The sequence below is a fragment of the Oratosquilla oratoria genome, chromosome 33, assembly GCF_046742065.1.
Source record: "Oratosquilla oratoria isolate Oo_2021 chromosome 33, ASM4674206v1, whole genome shotgun sequence".
In the NCBI taxonomy this organism is placed as follows: domain Eukaryota; kingdom Metazoa; phylum Arthropoda; class Malacostraca; order Stomatopoda; family Squillidae; genus Oratosquilla; species Oratosquilla oratoria.
In genome coordinates this window covers 17,790,839-17,795,619 of record NC_134809.1, presented here as the reverse complement: position 1 = coordinate 17,795,619, position 4,781 = coordinate 17,790,839, and the positions used below count along the sequence as shown (strand labels likewise).

The 4,781-nt window shown below is 38.0% G+C and overlaps 2 pseudogenes; both read right to left on the bottom strand.

Moving 5' to 3' along the window:
- Positions 1-3,156: 3,156 nt before the first annotated feature.
- LOC143018034 (U2 spliceosomal RNA) lies at positions 3,157-3,276 on the bottom strand (annotated as a pseudogene).
- A 9-nt stretch (positions 3,277-3,285) lies between these two features.
- Positions 3,286-3,374, bottom strand: LOC143018035 (U2 spliceosomal RNA; annotated as a pseudogene).
- Positions 3,375-4,781: the final 1,407 nt, after the last annotated feature.

Here is a 4,781-nt window from a genome sequence, read left to right as displayed (position 1 = left end):
ACATTCCCCTTCTGGCTCAACGCCCCCTTCACCCCATCCATCCATCTCATCCTCGGTCGTCCCCTCAAATTCACCTCTGCCTTCCACACTTCTTTTACGAATTTTTCATCACTCATTCTTTTCATGTGTCCAGAACATGCCAAACTTTTTCATCAGTTCCATCTACCATCTTCTTTTCCACTCCCTCTCTCCTCCTCACCTCCTCGTTTCTCACTCTATCCAACCTTGTAACCCCTACCATATTTCTCAGACATTTCATCTCAAACACATTTAAACTTTTCCTCTCTGCTTCTCTTAAATTCCAAGTATCTGGTCTATACAAAGCCGTCAACACAATTATCCCTTTATACAATCTTCTCTTTGTATCCTAGATGCCTATTTCTCATTACACTCCAAGACATCTTCTTCTCTCAATCTATAATTTACCTCCACCTCCACTCCTCCCTTTCCTGCCAGATGCGTCCCCATATACCTAAAGCTATCCCCTTTCTCCAGCCTTTCTTCTTTTAGACTTTCAATTCACTGCTATCCTCTACTCTTGTGCATCTCATTACCTTACTTTTATCCACGTTCTTCAACTATCTACTACCGAATACCATCCCAAACTCCGCCACTAACTCCTTACTTCCTCCCCTGACCCTGTCACAAGCTCAGTGTCATCAGCAAACAACATTGTCGCGTACCGCAAAGTAGAAAGCATTTCCATCTAACAATTCCCGTGATGAATATGAACTACATATTATCAGAATCCTTTCAGTTCCATATTTCATTAATTTCAAAATTTGGTCGACATTCATTGACACAAAAAAAAAAAAAAAAATAGAAAAACAAAAGGGGACATTTAGTAACCAACCCAAGCATCCATTCTACAGTCCATAGGATCTAAAAACTCATGAAAAACAGTTATGTTAATCAACATTCTATAAAGAATCGTGAGAAGCGAGCCAAATGTTCGTCCTACCAATACGTTTCTGATAAAAGAAAATTCTTCAAATGCATAGTCAGTGCAATTTTAATTAGTCACAAAAGCTTTTATATCATCTCCCTAAATCAAGCCCGTAAAATGCAGGCTCAGCCTAATTATAATCATGAATAAAATCTCCGAATTATCTTTTGGCGTCAGATCGCGCTTGACAGGGATGCAATGGTCGAGAGGACCCACTAGGCGGAGGTAAATCTTTCCATTCGCTTACGACAGTGGTTCCCAAACTGGGGTTTTTGGGGGTAATGGGGGAGTGACCCCCCCCCCAAAAGGGGGGGTTGGGGGAAATTGAGGACAAAAAAAAAAAGTTTTGGGGGTAATGGAGGAGTGAAAAAAGGGGGGGGGCTTGGGGGTAATTGAGGAGTGGCAAAAAAAAAAAAAAAAAAAAAGGGTTTTGGGGTAATGGAGGGGTGACAAAAAAAAACATTGCGGTACCAGACATTAGGACTAATGTTACCTAAGTATGTCTTGTTATAAAGCTGAAAAAAAAGTTTGGGAACCACTGTCATACGGGATGCCGAGGGCCATTGATCCATTAAGTTTGTCCTTTTTCTTTACGTATAGTTTCCTACAATTCAAATGGCCACTGAACGAAATACAAATTTCATTTCATCATACTTCATTTAACATTCACTCAGTTCTTACAGATTACGGTATACCTGCTACTGTAGTTTTCAATTGTGTTTTAATACTTTAGTGGTATATTATGCGTCCTCTTTCTGTACGTATAGTTTCCTACAATTCAAAATGGCCACTGAACGAATACAAATTTCATTTCATCATACCTCATTCAACATACACTCAGTTCTTACACATTACGATTGTGTTTTAATACTTTAGTCGTTTATTGTCCTACCAAATAATTTCATCGAGTTGAGTAAAATCTCTATTCCTCAGTGAAAAGGCTATAAAATATCTCGAGCTTATCGTAATAAACCGCTTCGCCGTCATCGAAAGATTATATTCAGGCGAGAAATAATCCTTCCGGGGCGAAAAGCTGAACAGCTTTGTATAAAGAGGTGTACAGGCGGACTTCAGCGTTCTACAATCGCTTTGTGGTCCCTATATCATTCCTCTGAAGAAGCTACAAGCGACACCGGTCAGGAATAAACTCGGAACGAGACCCGTGACTCTCTTTTTCCACATTTTTAAACTTGTCACAATGTATCAACATATATATATATACATATATATATATATATATATATATATATATACCGGTATCTGGTGCAGCATCAGGATAGGAAACCTATTCTTGCTATATTTCAGTATAATATTCGTTATCATCGTTGCAGTAGAGTAAGAATGAATTGATAAATAAATGAATAATTAAATATATAAATATATAGTAAATACGTAAGTATATAAATAAATAATGAAATAAACAAATGTATAAATGATTGAATAAATAGAAAAATAGATATGTAAGTAAATAGAAATAAATAGTAGATAGGTAAATGAATAACCAAAAACATAAATGAATGAATAGTTGATAAAATAACAAGTGAATAGTTAATTAGATAAGTAAATAAGCCAATAGATTAAAGAAATGACTAGTAATTGCAGGTGAAAAGCTTGTTGAACTTAGAAATTTGGCTGCACCGGATTAAACTCTCTGGCGTAACCTAGAATAAAACAACATGTATCGTGCCTCAGATACAAATGGTGTAGGATACGATGAACAACATCATTGGGAAATTGATAGACTAAAACAAGGTGTGGCAGAGTCTAGAGCAATGGTTCTCAAAAAGTGTGCCGCGGCACCAAAGTGTGCCGTGAGATCAACTGAGTGTGCCGCCAAAATTCAGGGCAAAAATTACTGTCACAATTATATTTTTGTATTGTCATCCATTTTTTTGTTCATTAAAGCAGCATCAGTGTAAAGATGAGTATTTTCCTATTACCCAGAGACAAAATTTTGTTACACTGATGTTGAATCAACAAAATACAGACAAAACTAGAATTTAGGTTTTCTAATAAGGATTGGATTTATGGAGTTTTTGGCTCGAAGGCCAAGCGCCGGAGCCGGTAGGCCATTCAGCGCATATTTATCTTTTAGTTTAAAAAATAAAATAAAAATTAAATTCAAGTAAAACAATTAAAACAATAGACATTCACGAACACACTGCAACAAAACACACTCACAAGCATTCACACACACAATTTCAAATTTCATAAAATAAATTACAAAAATCAGATTAATATCGTAGGCCCCACATGGGGACCGTATCAGATATTAAGCTGATAAGAACAGATACTACACTTTGATCTTAGCCAAAAGGCCGAGAAGCGATGTTTTCTAATAAGGATGCCGGAGACTTCTGAAAGGCTGGGCAAGGGTGCCAAGAACAGATACTACACTTTGATCTTAGCCAAAAGGCCGAGAAGCGATGCTTTCTAATAATGATGCCGGAGACTTCTGAAAGGCTGGGCAAGGGTGCCTCAAGCCAGAAAAGGTTGAGAACCACTGGTCTAGAGATACGCCTGATTCAGCCACGGACACTTTCCGCATAAAGGTAGCCTCGTAAAGTACCTTGGTCGACCAAACCCCGGCCAGCTTCCGCCTCTGCTTCCATAATTCTTGAGAGGCGGCTCCGTTTTCAAATTTGTTCCACTTGACGTGTCAGCACGACCGCGCCACTGAAGTACTTCAGCCTCAGAGTTGAGCCGAGCTGCAGAGGAAGGCTTATCGCTGTTGTTTTCAATCCTTCATCAACTATCCTTTCTCACCCCCTTTCCTTCACGCCTCTTCTCTCTCATTCAACTTTCTTTTCTTTATTCTCACTCACTCTCTTTCTCTCTCTCTCTCTCTCTTTCTCTCTTATCCACGTCTATGACTCCATCTCTTTTCGAAGTAATGTTGCCACTATGGACAAAAGTGGTCATTATCGCTAACAACAAAAATAAAAGAGTAAATAAAAAATATAAAAATTCTCTCCTCCTCTTTCTCTCTCTTTTTCTTTCCCTTTCTTCCTTTCTTCTTCCCTTTTCTCTTCTTTTCTCATTCTTTTTTCTTCCACTTCCTCTTTTTAATTCTCTCCCTCTTTCTCTTCATCTCCATCTCCCTCTCTAATCTCTTTTTTCTCTCTCGCTCTCCCTTTCCATGTTGCTCTCTTCTTTTCTTCCAACTCCCCTTTTCTCTTTTCCTATCCTCTTTCTCTTTATTTCCATCTTCCTCTTTATTCTTTTTCTCTTCTCTTCTTTTCTCTATTTTAACCTATTTCTCCTTCTGTCCTTATCCTATTCCCTTTTGTCTTCCTGTTTCATCAAACCTCTAACTTTCCTATTCTCATACATTTTGCCTTTAATCTCATCTCTCTCTTGCCTCACCCTCTCCTGTTCTCCACCAACTCGGCCTCAGGTCTCTATATTAGTCTTGACTTTGGCCACATCTCCAGCTACTGTCGCTGTCATTGTTTCAATCTGTCTATCTGCCTTTCTATCTTGCTTCATTTATCTATGTACCTATCTATCAATATATTTATCTACCTACTTATCCATTTATCACTCTGTCTATCTGTGTCCCAGGAAATGCACTACACATGTTTTATTCGTCGTCGCTTACAACTTCCTGATTGCCTTAATTTCGTCGTTTTTATATCTAACAGGATCACAGTAATTTAGGATCTAGAGGTTCTTCTAAACTACAAAGAACTTTTCTGTTTTCATCAAAGACAAAATCTTCAGCACAGCAAGACTGTCACATTGGAGAATAAATTCTAAAAATGTCAATAGACTTACGTAAAGGTATCATGAACAATATCAGTTCCAATTCTCTTCTCCCGTAGTCTCTAGCTTT